This window comes from Chiloscyllium plagiosum, chromosome 23, assembly GCF_004010195.1.
Source record: "Chiloscyllium plagiosum isolate BGI_BamShark_2017 chromosome 23, ASM401019v2, whole genome shotgun sequence".
Taxonomy (NCBI): domain Eukaryota; kingdom Metazoa; phylum Chordata; class Chondrichthyes; order Orectolobiformes; family Hemiscylliidae; genus Chiloscyllium; species Chiloscyllium plagiosum.
Genome location: NC_057732.1, coordinates 12,922,683 through 12,939,803, shown reverse-complemented (window position 1 = coordinate 12,939,803; position 17,121 = coordinate 12,922,683). Strand labels below are relative to the sequence as shown.

The window sequence follows — 17,121 nt, the reverse complement described above, 5'->3', positions numbered from 1 at the left end:
GATGGGTGGATCAGGCTGAAGGGGCCAAATGGTCTATTCCTGCCCCTAAATTGCCTATTCATACTCGTAAATAAAACATCAATTATTAGGAAGAAGTATTGAGACTGGAAACTAATGCAACTATGGCACTTTGTAGCCGGAAAGGCATATATGCAATAACATGGTTTTAGGGGCTGAGAAGGTGAAGTGTCTTACATGCAGGCTGCACTTAATGCACCATGATTTATGATGCTAATTTTATGGCCCAAAATGCTGATGTTGGACTTCAAGCCTAAATTCCAGATATGTTGTGGTGTCTGAAATGCTAACTAATGAACTTATAATTTCTGAGAGCCATAATTTTGTCTATTCCTATTGTCCTATTGTCTGACCCTATACAGACAGCAAGCGTAGCTAAAGTGATTTACAAAATACATGCAAGGACTGGAACAAACACTTGGTTGGACAAACAGGCAGAAAACTAGCCACCACTAGCCACCAGGATGCATGAACACTAACTAGCCATAAAAAGACATGACCCTCTCTCACTACTATCCTTACGTACAGATGAGGAAGGTCACCACTTCAACTGGGACAACACACCCATCCTAGGACAAGCCAATCAAAAAGACACGTGAGAATTCCTAGAAGCATGGCATCCCAACCAGAACTCTTCTTCCTCAGGAGGCTAAGAAGTTTGACATGTCCAGAAGGACCCTCACCAACTTTCATACATGCACCATAGAATACATTCTGTCTGCCTGTACAATGGCTCGGTGTGGCAACTGCTCTGTCCAGGATCTTAAGAAACTGTAGAAAGATATGTGCACAGCCCAAACCATCAGGAATGCCAATCTCTGATCCATGGACTGCTCTTACACTCCTTCTGGCCACAGAAAGGCAGCCAACATTATCAAAGACCCCTCTCAACCCAGTAATACTCTCTTCTAATCATCTCCAGGCAGAAGATATAGAAACTTAAACACACATACTAACAGGTTCAAGAACAGCTTCTTCCTGGCTGTTATTAGACTGCTGAATGGACCCCTGTAATTTCAAATCTAATGTTGGTCTGGCTTTTGCTCACCTCCTGTGCAGCTGCAACCTTGTATGCCTCGCTCTGTCTGTACACCCTATGGTCTGGATATCCTTGTATGATCTGCCTGTGCTGCATGCAAAACAGAACTTTTCACTGTACTTAGGTAGATGTGACAACAATAAATCAAATCAAATCAAATCTATAGCACAAAACCCAAGAGCCCCATCAGATCCATGCCATTTATTATGTTTCACTAGAGCCTTCTCCATCTCCTTATCCTCAATACCTATTAATTTTATCTTATATTCAGTTTTTTCTAATTTCTATCTAACTACCCTTAACACATCAATGCAATTTGTCTCAACTACTCGATTTGGTGGGGAGCTCATGATTTAAACTAGTTTATCTTCTATTTATGAACTCTAGTCTTGTGTCCCCCTACAATAGGAAACATCATCTCTATGCCTTCCTATGGATGCTGCTTGGATCAGTAATGAAGTCATGGAATGTCAGTCTGAATCCATCAAAAATCCCAATACTTGCAGTTGAGTGGTGACCTGCAGCAGGTGTAACAGGTTTTAATTCGGGCGCTTTCCCAAGATCACAGGAAACGGTTTACTGTATGCGTTCAGCTATTTTCGGGCCTCCTGACAACAGTGGATAGTTCTACTGACCCCAGCAGGAGTAAAAAACCATCAAAGCAATGTTTATGAGGTGTATGTAGGGCACTTTCATTATAAGGTATTGAAATGTGTCAGCTCTTAGAAGGGAAGTTGTGGAAAAACAGTGCAACTCTGGTTCAGTGTGATCTTCATGCCTTGCCCAACAGTAAATTCAGTCAAAATTAAGGCATTTGGATCCCTACTGACCAGGCAGGTAAAGCATTAGTTCGGGTGATTAAATTGTTTGCGATGAAGTTGGTAGATCTAACAATGCCTTAGAATTTTCTAATGCCTTCGAAATAGTATACTGTCTTAGTCTGTTCATTCCCGTGTTCCACAATGCTACTTGAGTGGAGTGATCCCCTTGATTGGAATCACTAAGTCATAGAACATCCATTCAAAGATGTTTCTCATCTGTTAGGTCCGGCAGACAGGCAATGCATCCACCGACTCTCAGTGAGATTCTATAAGTGTATTTGAACGGTTATGACTATAGCACACATCCTGGTGCTTTGCTGGCAGTGATGTCACATGTACTTGACTGTGTGACCTGAGAGTGCACTCCCTGCAGTTGTGTTGGCAGCAAACATAGCTGCTCTTTAAAACACTGGGTCTCTTTTTAGGTTACGGAAATCCTTTCTCCTGATTTGTTACGTTATGTCTCACAGTCAGTATGTCAGTATACCTTTTAAGAGACAAACGCATGAAACCATGACTATGTCAGCGTATGTGACTTGAAGCTGTAAAGGTCTTGTACTCCATCTTACCTCAGATCACATGGATCATGACATTATATTGGAAGCATATTCCTCTGTTTAAACTAATATCTTAATATTGGTCCAGAAACTTTTATGAGCTCAGGATTGTAAGGTTATATGAACCCAAGGATTGTGCATAATAATCAGTTATAAGTGTATTTTAGATTCTGCAATCTCTCAACATCTGTGCCGAGTTCTTTATGATACAGGACATAACATAAGCATCACTGCATCAGGTAAAATACCCTGCTGGAAGTAAAGTCATACCATTGGCTTGATAATATATTTTGCTGCGCTCACTGGAACCCTTAAAGCAGAAAATAATGCCTGGGTCCAGGCTTGACAATGATCCTTTAGTTAGTTCAAGCTCAGAGGCAAGTAATTGATGTTCCATCCTAACTGTGCAACTTTCTATCACTATACAAATGGAGGAAAGTGATTTCAACATCTGCCACTGGAGAAGAGGCCAGTTATGGTCTGTATAACTATTCAACTCGAGCATTAAAAAGCTTGATTTCTGCATTAAACCTGTGTTTTTGTTTCCTGAATCCTAACCATAATTAATCAATCATTGTCTGAACACAACCTGTGCTTCTTCCTCAGCATTGCAGTAATAAGCCACTCTGTAAATGTACTTGTCTTGGAAACTTGTAATGCTGGTGTTCAGGTGATGGTCTCGTACAGTTTCTATGAATGCCTTGGGTCCTCTGGCTGTTTGAAAAGTAAAGATGGGACAAAGTTCCCTCTAATCTTTAATGACTTGGCTTATTCCACTGCATGGTCCCTTTAAGATGACCTCATTGCCATATATGGAGGCATCCTAAAGAACCTTTGCTCATGTGCTGCTTGTCTACCCTCTCTGTAGCACATTCTTGTTGCTGCACACCCTTGTAGTTTGACAGGGAATGTGGGATTCAATATTATATTCTCCAGCATTATATGCCATATGCTCAGTGGCTATCAGAATCATTGCATGAGAAGGTTAAAGGACCCACTTTGCAAGCCTATCTGATTTTCCCCTCATTAAAATTCTGGGTCAAAACAAAATACCTATTTTACACAATGGTCTGATTCATGTTGCACAAAGCTTGGTATTGGATGTTCCACATCATAAACTCTACCCTAAGTGTAGATTAACATGCGAATTCATTGAGTACAGTGTTTTTCTTAGATGCACTGAATGTAATGGTATAACTTCATGCAACTTATAGAATACATGATTAATGGATGGTAAGTGGTTTAATACAGCACACAGCAATTAGTCTGTGCATCAGTTGAATCTCCACAATCACATCATCTTTTCATGTCTCTTGCATAAATATTTCATCATATTCTTTCTACATATTTTTTACTGTGCCCTGTGGTTATGTACCAGTTTTGCTTTTTAAACAAAGGGGCAGTGTGCTTTGAGACAGAGTGATTTGACCCATGGAAATTCCTTCCTGTAGTAAATTCTTTTTTTCCATTGCGGCATGTGTAATGTTATTTGCATTATCTTGCTACAGTATGTCATTTTTCCACCCTCACTTGTTTCGGATTTGCTAACATTTGTGTGACCTGATGGAGGTCTCTTAACTTTAAGAACCAATTTGATTGACGAGACATAGGACTGCTCACTAGTGAGATTTTTTTCACCGTGCAAACCTTGAGTACAAAATCAGCCTTTTTTTTTCTTGATGCTGAGAATCTCATTTTTCCAATCTTACCATATTTTCCCAACTGACTCACCACTGGCTACAACAAACAGGGTCTGGGACGATTCAGCTCATTGTGAGATGTAACACTGTCACTGAAGTATGTGGTCACTGGGCATTTTTAAAATTCACCTGCATTAATAACCATTTCTACTTGGAAACTGTGCGATATTGAATGGATATCATACCAATCTGCTTGTGATCTGCCTATTGGTTTTGCAACATCACTAATAAAATGGGATTCTAATCTGCATCTCACCTTAACTAACAACTAAAATAACATTAACAAATTTTCCTTAGTTCAATTACTTGAGAAAAATGGTGATTTGGTGCAGTTTGTAAACAGGTAGGCTCACAAAAACATGATTTGAAACTCTCATTGCTATAAATCTTCTCTTCATATGCTGGAAACTATTGAATAATCATATTAGTAGCACATGGCAACCAGAGGAAATCTTCCTGCTGTGTTTAGGATGTCATAACTGTGCGACAACAAGAGAAAATCCTTGTCCATAATTTGTAAAACATACCACTGGGATTCAATATCAAGATTATGTGGTCAGAGCAACATAGTTGAAGATGCTGCAACTCAGAATCATTGAGAATACCAATTGCATAGATTACATTGCAGTGTGGCATTCAAGTGGTCAAGAGTTTGAAACTGCTTTAAGAATTTAAATCGGCAGGCAATCTGTGGTAAAATCAGGAAGTTCTGTAAATACACAGGCCCATCAACTCAGATCACCCAGGTTTGCAGTCTTTTTTAGCATGTGAACTTGGAAACTGAAGTGAGTCACTCTCTGGGACTAAACCAAGTAGGAGGTTGGGAACATGAGTTACTAGTCAGTAATGCTGAATTCTATTATAGCCAGCGTGCTCAGTGGCCAGCTGATAGGTTTGCTTAAAACGTTGGCAATAGCTTACAAACTAACTGTGCAAGAATAAGGCATAAAAATAATTAAGTGGGTGAAGAGTTTCTTTCATTTTTCACCATTTCTGAATTTTGTTGTCTGTCTCTGTCACTGCCTTTGCTTAGTAAATCCCTTATCCTTTTGTTCTTGAGTCGCCTCTTTATTGGATTCCTGAAATGATCCCTGTCGTAATCTGCTTCTGCCTCATTCTGGCTTTTGAAGAATATATCTAAGCAGTCAACTCTCACTGCCTTTTCATTATATTCTTCAGGGCATTCTTGATTCCAACTGCTACCTGCTACCTGTCAAATGAATTATTGGATTCACAGAAGTTACAGCATAGGAGACTATTTGGCCCATTTATGCCAGTACGGCCATTTCTACTCTTAGTCACTTTCCTCGGGGCTCCTCCTTTGTCAATACTTATCTTAATCATTGCCTTGATTAATAGCATTCTGGGTTTGTAAAACATGTGATATTGAATCAAACTGCACAGTGCCCAATATTTAATTCCACTGCCTGTATTGAACGGAACGTTAATTTCTCTGCAAAACTAGTGGCCAAACCAATATTGTCCATTCCACACCACAGTGTGAGACAAATTCCTACCCAGTTATGATTTAATACTATGTATGTGGGGAAAATAAATTCTTCTGGCTCCTCTTTTCTATCCTTCTCATGGTAACTTTGCTGTATACTTCTTTATTACCAATTTATCCAGACTCTGGGAACAGTGTTGCTCTTGAGCCTCTCAAATATTTCAATCAGTTTGAAAAGATTTGATTTTTCCCTCTGTTTGACTTCTCACAAACTACCATCAGTATTCAAGTTAAAAAAAAAAATCTAAATCTTGAGCATTTCTTCATAACTGTAATCTCATCAGGTCATGCAGCATCCATAGAGAGAGTGCAAGCTAATGTCTTGAGTCTGGATGACTCTTCATCAGCTCTGAAACGTTAGCTTGCTCTCTTTCCATGAATGCTGTCTAACCCACTGTGATTTTCAACATCCAGCATCTGCAGTAATTGGCTCCTGTAATCTCAACATCCTGGTACACTTCTAGCAAATCTTCTCTGTATATTTTCCATGGATCCAACATCCAATCTTTATTCTGAAGTGCACATCTGTTCATTGGGGTAATTATGACTTGCTGTTAATGTGAAGTAAGCAACATTGATTGCATGGTTCCTACTAACTGAGCGATAGTGTAAAAGGGAAGATGGGTACAATTTTCCCTAATCCTGGACTACAGCCAGAGACTCACTTACAGTTGATATCATTAATGTATTGTCTGAGATCCTTTGCTAATTTATATCAATACTATTCCGGAATCAGTCATTCAGAATCTGCCATTTTGTTCTCCATATGCTGAGGGCAAGGTAAGTAATATACTGGAAGCTGACAAGGTCTCCATGTGAACAGGAAAACTGGAAAAATAAAATGCCAGATACCTTGGGAACAACAACAATGAATTCCAGTGACCATTATAAAATCACATAGAACCGCTGTAAATCATTTAACTGAAAGCATGTAAACCGAAGCAAATTATTTGCATGTATGGTTAAAAAACCATTTTACCCTTCTATTGTTCATTTACTCAAGGATTTTTCCCCAAGCCTCAGGCATTTCCCTGTAGGTAATTGTTCAGTGATTGCAGTAATTTCATTGCTAGAAATGACATCTTGAGAAAAATTTATATCAAATTGGCATGACTGGAAAGCTGCTATTCAAATGTTGCAAACACCAGACTTTGCCAATAAATTCAGATTGAAGAATTGGCTTGTAAAATATTAGCGGGTGAATCCTTGATGTATTGTACAACATGTTTCCTCATAATTGAAGCTACTCACCACATTTTTATTACAATGGTAGGTAGAGGATCATAAGAATTCAGTGAACATACAGAATGGTATTTCAAAGGAAGGGCACGACAATACAAATATAGCTACTGGAAGGCTAAGAGGCAATTTAATAGAACTCTACATGAAAGAATATTTTCTCTAGTCGGCAAGGAAAGGGCAGTACTGGAAGGTCACAAGTATAAAATTGTCAGAATTAGGGAGGTTAAAGATTAGGAGACAGTGTCTTTAATCAAAAGTGTGTTGGAATGCAGAGTACTTTGAAAGGTATTCGAAAGATTATTGCATCTCTGAAGGGAAGGGGAAGTAAATGTTTGTGGGTAGAAATTTAGATATTTTAGCCTTTTACTGATCCCTTCAAATTACAATACGTCAATCGCAGTCAGACTGTACTGGTAGATCATTAATACAGGAAGAAATGTCTTGGACAACATGCTTTGTTCAAAGTATAATCCCTTTTATCATTTCACCTCTATTCCTTTGACCTGTCAATAATAGCATTATCTTCGAGGTAGCCCCATAATTATAGGGAACGTTCTGGTGTGGTTCCATTGTGAACAGTGCAGGATGTAACTTCAGACTGGCTTGAAACACCTGTGGAGCTGGCTGCCTCTAATATGCAATTATTCTGGTACTGCCTGTCCCTGAGAAATTATTGTCATTGTTCCAAAATAAGGCAGCTCTTTTTGTTTCCCTAAACACTGTAGCCTCAGAAGGAGAAAAGCGCTAGAGTGTCTCATCAATAAAAAGGACAATGTTTTAAGATAACACCAAAATTAGAAAAAAAAAGATCTACAACCTAAAAAATATTAGAAGATGTAGTTAGTAAGAGTTTCAAAAAGGAAGGCCATCCTTGATCAGGGTTACTGAATTCTTTAAGTATCTGGCAGAAAGGATAGCTAATAAGTAATGAAGTAAATGTGATACATTTGGATTTTCAAAAGGCCTTTGATAAGGTGCCACATAGTAGTCTCATGACTATGGTCAGAACATGACTAGGGCTAGATTTGTGGAATCTGGGACAGTAAGCTGGCTGTACATTGGAAAAATGGAGAGAATGGTTAGAGATGGTTATGGAGACTTGCAAAAGGTGCGAAGTGATGTTAACACATGGATTAATATTGGGAATACTATTCTTCATCACTCATTATAAACGATCTGGGTTAGGGAATAAGTTTGCAGATGTGGGATGCAAATAACACAACAGAGGAGGATGGTGACCAGATACAGGAAGATATGAGCAACCTAGCAAAATGGGTATGCAATTGGCAAATTAACTTCATTATAGGTAAGTGTAGGGTAATACATTTAGATAGGACTCATTTTCCTTGGAAAGTAAGTGTCTAAATGAGCTAGCAGGGCAAGGGGATCTGGGTTACAAAGACACGAGGCACTAAAAATAGGTGAGGAGGTAAGTAAGGCTATAGGAAAAAGATCCGTCTTGACTCAGAATTACATACGACATGTCGCTTGGGAGAGGGATGGAGTGTAGAGCAATGAAATAATGACTTCAGTTTTGCAATCTTTAAATTGGAGGAAACTTGTTTTAAAATAATGAATATAGGGATATGTTAAGTGCTTGTCTAAAATAGTCATGTAATTTTTAGGCTTGTGTCCTTTATAAGCTCAGTTTCTTTCCTCTAGCACTTTGGGGAAGTAGATACCCAGACATTGTTCCCTGATGGAACTAGAGGGCACCTTGTGCAGGGTAAGATTCTCTCAGTGGGTCTTCCCTCTGTGTTGTTATCAGATGATGCTTCATACCCAAGCTCCAAATAGGAGAATCTACCATCAATTCCACTGTAACTGCTTACAGCCTTATGGTTTTCAAATTAACCTCTGATTTGCAGTGGCTATGTGTTGTTCTGACCTCCGTTCTTTGTGGGAAAGTGGTGGAGCAGGAGACAGCCTTAATTGAGCAAAATGTGCCCATGAATTTCACTTGCTTATACAGCAGCATTTCCTGAAATATGTAGTGTGTGTTAGTGAACCGTCTCTTATTACCCTTGTTCTTAAACATAGAATCCTTGCAGTGCAGAAAGAGGCCATTTGGCCCATCAAGTCTGTACTGACCTCCAAAGAAGCATCCAACTCGGACCACACCCCAGCCCAAACCTCCACATTTACTGTGGCTAATCCACTTGGATTGCACATCCCTGGATATGCTATGGGGCAAGTTTCAGCACGGCCAATCCATTTAACCTGTACATCTTTGGACTGTGGGAGGAAACCAAAGTATCTGGCAGATAACCCATGCAGACACGGGAAGAATGTGCAAACTCTACACAGTCACCCAAGGCTGGAATTGAACCTGGATTTCTGGTACTATGACAGCAGTGCTAACATTGAGCCACTATGCCGTCCATCAAATATTCTTTTAATTTCAATCCTGTTGTTGTCTTAAATTGCAAGCTTTGTTTGGCTAAACTGTGCTCCACAGTTAAGTAACAGTCGTAGACTTGCCATTGAGTAAACTGTGTATATCCCTGTATTTGACGGCACCTTGAATTTTAGGTAAAGGTTCTTGGTATATGCAGTTGTAGCATTCACAATCAATCATGATCAAAAGTGACGGGAACATTCAACTGCGCTTCACATCGAACACAATTTCTTTTCTGTAGGTTAGTGCCAGACCCTGTCAGTCACGAGTTAGCCATATTGGCTTCTCTGCAAGTGGCAAGTCAATTCTCAGCCACACTACAAGTTCAAAAGAGACCATTAGATTGCTTCATCATGGATTGAGGTGTTAGCTTTGTTGAATCTGCAAAAGTTAGCCAAAATCTGGATGTTCTCCTGGACCAAACGCTGCTGAGGTTAGATCAATTGAAAATTAAATCTGTTAGTCTTTTTTTTAATGAGGTAGAGTTATGAAGAGTTAATACCAATACATTATCTAGCCATGATTTGGAGATGCCGGTGTTGGACTGGGGTGTACAAAGTTAAAAATCACACAGAAGCAGGTTATAGTCCAACAGGTTTAATTGGAAGCACTAGCTTTCGGAGCAATGAGCCCTCCACTACCACTTGATGAAGGAGCATCGCTCCAAAAGCTAGTGTGCTTCAATTAAACCTGTCGGACTATAACCTGGTGTTGTGTGATTTTTAACTTTATTACCTAGCCACTAACTCTACTGCTCTCTGTGACAATGGAACCAGACTGTTCACCGCCTTGATGTTGTATCCACCAAATTTTGTTAATGAGGCTGCTATGAAAGCACTATATAAATGCATGTTGTTGTTGTTATTGTTACTGAGATCAGGTTCCAACCATGTTTCTATACCATCATTATGTGTGGTTACCTCCACCTCTATAACATTGCCTATGCCTGCCCCTGTCTCATCTCTTCTGCTTGTTAAACCTGCCTTTGCCACCTTTCAGATCTGACTGCTCCAGTGTGGCTGGTGTCTTATCTTCCACCCTCCACAATTTTAAGCTATTCCTTAACGCTCCTTCCCAGATTCCAACACAAATGAGGTTCTGTCCACCTATTACCTCTGTACTTACTGACATACATGGGTTTCTGGCTGGCCAAAACTCCAATTTCAAAATTCTTCTCATCAGACTTCTGTCACCTTTTACAGCGATGTATTCTTCTGAGATATCAATATCCTTCAAACCTGGCTACTTGTATGTCCACATTAAGTTCTCCATTGCTGGTCATGCCTGCAGTTGCCTTGTTTCCAAGTTATGCCTTTCTAGAAGTCCCTGTCTTGTTCTCTCCTCTGTGATGCCACTAAAAAAGTCTATTCTTTAACTAAGCTTTTAATTATCTGCCTTAATATCTCCTTATGTATCAAATCCTGTTATTTTTGTTACCTTAGATAGTCGGTCTTGTGTTGACAAGAGTACGTATCAGGTCGGCTGAGCTAGGGTTAACAACATTTAACCTTGAACTAACTTTTATTTGCAAACAAAACTAACAGTAACCTCAAACAGTGTCCTCAACTTGCCATGAGGCTGTAAGAGAGGAAACTCCTAACATGAGAAATTACATCACCTCCTGTGAATGATATACAATTGTATTTGCATAAACACAATAACCTTTTATGCGATAGCCCTTAGCTCCACTATACCATAGCTAATAAATGAAAATTAGATAGAAGATAGAATTCTTTAATGTCCCCAGAAACTTTTTTCCATTACATAAAGGAATGTCCAGGAGATTAACCTTCAATAGCTTGTCAATTTTGGAGGGAAGCCCTTTTGTAGAAAGTAACGGTTGAAATGTATGGCATAGTGTTTGCAAATATGGGAAGAAAAGCTGATAGGGAATTGACCAAGGATTGGATGTTAATTGTAAATTGATATTGCAAAAGACGACATAAACAACTTGAGTCTTAACATTTCTAGAAGCTCTAGGAATTGAGAGTTAGTTGCTAGGACACAGCTGCAGACCATCTGACTTTAAAAGATCCTTCAGCGTGAAACTGGTCTTCACCAACAGCAAAGAATGGGCTGTAGTAAAGCAGCAGATGATATCTCCCCAGGCTCTATCTTTCTTCCATTGATGTTCACAGCACAATGGTTTGAATTTTTTTTTAGAAACCTCAATTCTTGGTCTCACTGCCACTTAAGCTTGGTTTGAAATTAAAATTCTTGGCGATATTTTTCAAGTAAATAGAAAATAAAAACTGGGCATGCAATGAAAAATCCGTTTCCGTTTTGCTGCAGTCTTGAGACAAGTTCCAGCATGTGTCTGTGTGTGTTTACATTTTGACCAAAATTTGTATATACATTTTAAAGATATTGGAATTAGGGGCAAAGAGTTGGTTGACAGTAAAGAACCATCCAAATTAGTCAGGTAGAGTATGTTTGTTTTCCAGCTGCCATTAAGATGGATTTGGTCACATAGATGAAAGCATTGGGGGTCTTGCCAGCAGCTGACGATTCCACATGAACCCTAACTTACCTCCTTTCTGGAAGCCCTGCTGCATTAAGATCCTAGCACTTAACTGGACAGCAGCAAGCCCTCCCTCCAATGTGGAAGCCCCAGCTGCCAAGAGCTGTTGCCAATCCGGAGGCTGGCAGACCCGCTTTGCTCAGCAGCATCACTGGGGAGTTGGTGGCTGCTGACAGTACTACACTGACTCAAAACCCAAGATGGATTGAGGCTGAGGTGAGGGTAGCAGGAGGGGAAATCGTGTGATGGGACTCATGGGATGGACGTGGTGGGAGCAAGGATGGGATGTGGGGAGAGGATGTCTCACTGTGCCCCCTCCCTCATTTCCTGATGCTGAGTACCTTGATCAGTCACTGAGTCTATTTAAATATGGGAATGCCTGAAAAGTCTAAAGCTACCTTAACAGGTTTTATCAGGCTTCCTACATGGCAGTGGAGACACTTAAGTGGGGTTAGTTGTCAACTTAACAGCTTCAATTGCTGGAAAGCCCACACATGGGCTGCTGCTATGTTGGTGCTGCCTTTGGAAGCAGGAGTTATAGACCAGGTAGACAAACGGTGAATTTGAACAGGAACTCTTCATTAACGATGCTCACACCTCCACAACCAGTTATAGACTGGACTCAAGCTCCACCCCGCCGAGCCACTGGACCAGCTCTCTTAAAGGGTCAGCACCCCAACTACATACATAACAGTCACCTCACCATAGACTGAACTGGGGCAGGGATGGGTGAACACAGCATGTTCCCCAACCAACACACTGTGCCCAATTAAATGGTCCATGGGGAATGTGTATTAAATTCAGCCTATTGATAACCAATAGTGGGAGTATGTGCAATGAAACCTTGAGGAATTAAATGAGCTGGAGCAGCATAGACTTAGCAGATGCACTTCTGGACTCCAACAGTTATGCTATGAGGAGAGGTTGTATAACCAGGATTGTGTTCTCTGGAATTGAGAAGGTTAAATGGTGATTTAATCAGCTTTTTCAAGACGTTAAGGAGGGAAAAGAAAGGCTAAATGTAAGATTATGGCTATAGGTTCAGGTTGATAGGCTGAGAATCTGAGCTGTATCTTTCAGATATCAAATTAGGAAACACATGTACATACAAAGGTTGGCAAAGATTTTAAACAGTCTTCTGCAAATGTCACAAATAAAAACAGAAGTTGCTGGAAAAGTTCAGCAAGTCTGGCAGCATCTGTGAAGAGAAATCAAGAGTTAACATTTCAGATCCAGTGACCCTTCCTCAGAAATGAAATGTTAACTCTTCACAGATGCCGCTAGACCTGCGGTTATTTCGGTTTTAATTTTTTTACCTGACACTCCTATTTATTTTTTTTTCTTTTATCGTTTTTTTTATTTTTAATTTTTTTAAACCCCCACACTACTGCCTAATTGCGATAGTATCGGTTTTGATTCTGCAAACGTCGGTTGTTTGCAGAGTGATTGTTAGCATTAAGTGTGGTATTGATAGGTTATTATCATCTGAAGAATACTGGGGCAAAGGCTAATATCTGGAAGTTACTCACAGAAGGTCTAAATCTCATTAAATAGCAAAGGAGACTGAAGGCTGTACTGGATCTTCCTCTTCCTGTTTTCTAGAGTTGGCAAGCTCTACATCAGATATGTGTTCTTGATTGGCAACACTTCACATTGAGAGTAGGAATTCATGAAAATTTAATCAGCAAACTGCATTAGGTGCATATGCTGTTAAGTAAAAACTCTCATAATACAACTTAAAAATGTGGGCCCTGTTTCGACTGTAGAAAAATTTATTGGCACTTACTGAGGTTTTAAAAATACGTAAGTCCCAATGATGGGAGTATTCCTAGACAGTCTGAGGCTGACTGGGTACTTTTTTTTTCTGTTTGGGGCCTCATTTTGCTGTTAGTAAAGTATTCACATTTCATTGATTTTTAAAGCAGGGACTTTTTTTAATATAGAACAAGGCAGTCACTAGCCAAAGTTTTGACACAGTTGGAAATATTTTCAGTTTCATTTTTGAACTGTATGCAGTGATTCTGTTGCAGTTATAATGGTTCAAAACACAGCTGTAAAACAAATTGTGCATGTAATGTGGTGTCAGCCATGATTATTTAGTCCTAAATATCAGAGATCACACCAGTTCTAATGTGTAGCTAAACCCATGCATCTGTACCCACTGTCAATAAAAAAAAGACAGCAATAACTTGCATCGATGTAGTGCCTTTAACATAGTAAAGCGACCCATGGCCCGGGGACAAAATTCGACATACTTTTTTGACAGAGTCGGTGGATGGTCGAAAGAAGGAGGTTTTAGGCAGCTTCGAAGAGGTCTAGAGTGGGAATTACAGAGCTTATGACCAAGCCAGCTGAAGGCATGGCTGCCATTACATTAAAAGTAAAATACTGTGGCGACTGAAAATTTTGAATAAAAACAGAAGGGGCTGGGCAACTCAGCAGATCTGGCAGCTTCTGCGGGAGAGAAACAGCATTAATATTTCCAGTCCAACATTCCTCTTCTTTGAAACTGACTGCTCACTTACCTGTGATGGTGTGGAGAAAAATAAGGCTATGTGAGCACCCTTCTTCTGCCATCAATATCCCAGTCTCTGCTGGAGTGTGTGTTTCATTCATAAAGGCGATAATTAATGGAACCTACTTGGTAAGGAGCAAGTTCCATTCGACCATTGTAAGATACAAAACACTGGACGCACTGCATCACCTGCTCTCCTGCCCCATGAGAAATGTTGATATTGTTGAGAATTGCATGGGATTTATTTTTATATTCCAATATTCATATATTTTTAATGCAGTTCAGGCAGTTTTTGTGAACACTTGATGATCAGAAAATATGAGCAGAATTAGTCCATTCAGCCCATTGAGTCTGCCCCGCCACTTGATCATGGCTGATATGTTTCGCAATCCCATTCTCCTGCCTTCTCAGTGTAAATCTTGATCTCTTTTACTGATCAAGGATCTATATATCTCTGCCTTAACTGCTCTCAATGACTTGGCCTCCACAGCTTCCACAGATTCACCACCCTTTGGCTGAAGAAAGTCCTCCATATCTCAGTTCTAAGGCTGTGCCTTTGGCTTTAAGTCTCTCCTGCTAGTGGAAATGACACTATCCATGCATACACTATCCAGGCCTCTCAGTATTCTTTACTTTTCAATGAGATCTACCCTTATCTTCCTAAACTCTATCGAATACAGACACAGAGGCCTCAACCCCTCCTCAGATGACAAGTCCTTCATCCCCGGGATCATTCTTGTAAACCTCTGCTGGACTCCCTCCAATGCCAGCACATTCTTTTTGAGAAACAGGGCCCAAAGTTGCTCACAACATTCTAAATGTGGTTTGACCAGAGCCTTATACAGTCTCAGCAGTCCATTCCTGCTCCTGTATTCCAGCCCTCTTGAAATGAAAGCTAACATTGCATTTGCCTTCCTAACTGTCAACTGAACCTGCATGTTAACCTTAAGAGAATGATGAACTTGGATCCAAGTTCCTTTGTGCTATGATTTCCGAAGTCACTTCCTGTTAAAAGTGTCTTCCTCTATTCTTCCTACCAAAGTGCATAACCTCACACATTCCCATAATATATTCTATCTCCTTCGCACAATCTCTTAGCCTATCCAAGTCCATCTGCAGCGTCCCTGCTTCATCAAACTGTCCGTCCTCCAATCCTTGTGTCATGTGCAAACTTAGAAACAATGCCCTCAGTTTCTTCAACCAGATCATTAATGTATAATGTGAATAACTTTGGTCCCATCACTGGTTGCCATCCTGAAAAAGACCCCTTTATCCCTACACACTGCCTTCTGGCAGTCAGCCAACCCTGTATCCATAATACATTTATGTGTCTCCTTTTCATATTGCTCATTATCATTCCAAAGCACTTGATGCTCAGCTCATCCAAGATTCAAGGATTTTGATTTGTTCAAGTCTAATAGTTACCAGCAGTTAAACCATGGATCCACCTGGGATATTCCTGTTGATTTCTTCCTCTTATGTTTCCTGGAGAGAGAAAGGATTGGAAGAAATTATGAGAGTGTGGATGAATAGGATTAGAACTGATGGGTATGATAATCCATTTATTGCTCCCAAAATGTCATCTGTAATTGGTATTAGTTAATCAAGAATCATGGGCCATGTGTTGTGAATGGAACACAAATCAGAATATCAGAGCTATACTCCCAGAATTTTCTGTTGATTTTGTATTGGGTTTCCACATTCAGTATGCAAACTCTAAAAATAGCAGCATGTTTATCTAGTTTTCCATAATGCACATATGGTGGGTAAGGCTCTATGTCAGGAACAGGCACTGAGGAAACCAGAACTTCAAAATTTTTCATCTGCTTCTCAAAGCTACATCTAAACTTGTATATTAAGACATATTTCTGATCATTTATCTTTTCATTGAAACATTTTACCAACTGTTACTGGAGATGGGACCATGAACTTTCATCATCCTGTATTTGAGCCATCAGTTCAAGTCATAATGTTCACACTGTTCACAAATTGCAGAGTTATTATTGTGCAGAAGGAGGTCATTCAGCCTATCATGTCTGCCCAAGCTCTCTATGTACTTTGACTGAGTGTTGAGCTACAGCCTTTTCCCATTCCCTTGCATGTTGTTTCCATTTAAATGATCGTCCAATTGAAAGCCTCAATTGAACCTGCCCCCATCACACTTATAGTGTCATAGAATCCCCACAATGTGGAAACAGGTCATTTGGCCCCACACCGACCCTCCAAAGAGCAACCACCCAGGCCAACTCTCCCAACCTAGTACTCTACATTAACACTGACTAATGCACCTAATCCACACATCCCTGAACACTATGGACAATTTAGCATGGCCAATTCACCTAACCTGCACGTCTTTTGATTGTGGGAGGAAACCAGAGCACTCTGAAGAAACCCACACAGACATGCAGTGTATTTCAAACCCAGACTGCTTGCTGTGTGAAAATTGTTTCCTTTTCTTATCCTCATGATTGCTTCTTTTGGGAAACACTTTAAAGCTGCTTTCAATCTGTTTACAAGTGGCAAGAGTCTATCCCTAAATACTCTGTTCAGCTCCTGTCAACTTTGAGGACCTCCATCAAATTTCCTCTCATCCTTCTCCACTTCAAGGAAAACAGACCAAACTGTCTGTTTGCCCCCAGAGTTTCTCATCACATTCTGGAAGCCTCTTTTACAATTTTTTCAATGCCTTCATGAAATAATGGCACCCACTCATGTCTTTCAGGAAAGGGAACTGCCATCCTTACCTGGTCTGGCCTACGTGTGCCTCCAGACCCATGGCCATGTGGTTGACTCTTCCCTGATC

The 17,121-nt window shown here is 40.1% G+C and overlaps 1 protein-coding gene and 1 long non-coding RNA gene across 8 annotated transcripts in view; one reads left to right on the top strand and one right to left on the bottom strand.

The window, feature by feature from the left end:
* LOC122561628 overlaps window positions 1–17,101 on the bottom strand; it is an 82,267-nt gene extending 65,166 nt beyond the window's left edge. Inside the window, exons 1-2 of the long non-coding RNA XR_006315062.1 lie at window positions 17,063–17,101; window positions 15,744–15,803 (exon numbers count right to left, since the gene is read on the bottom strand). This is a non-coding gene — a long non-coding RNA (uncharacterized LOC122561628). The remainder of the gene's footprint in view (window positions 1–15,743; window positions 15,804–17,062) is intronic.
* The window catches only part of cald1a (caldesmon 1a), a 208,700-nt gene that overhangs the window by 98,839 nt on the left and 92,740 nt on the right, over window positions 1–17,121 (top strand). The gene's annotated exons all lie outside the window — the stretch shown is intronic.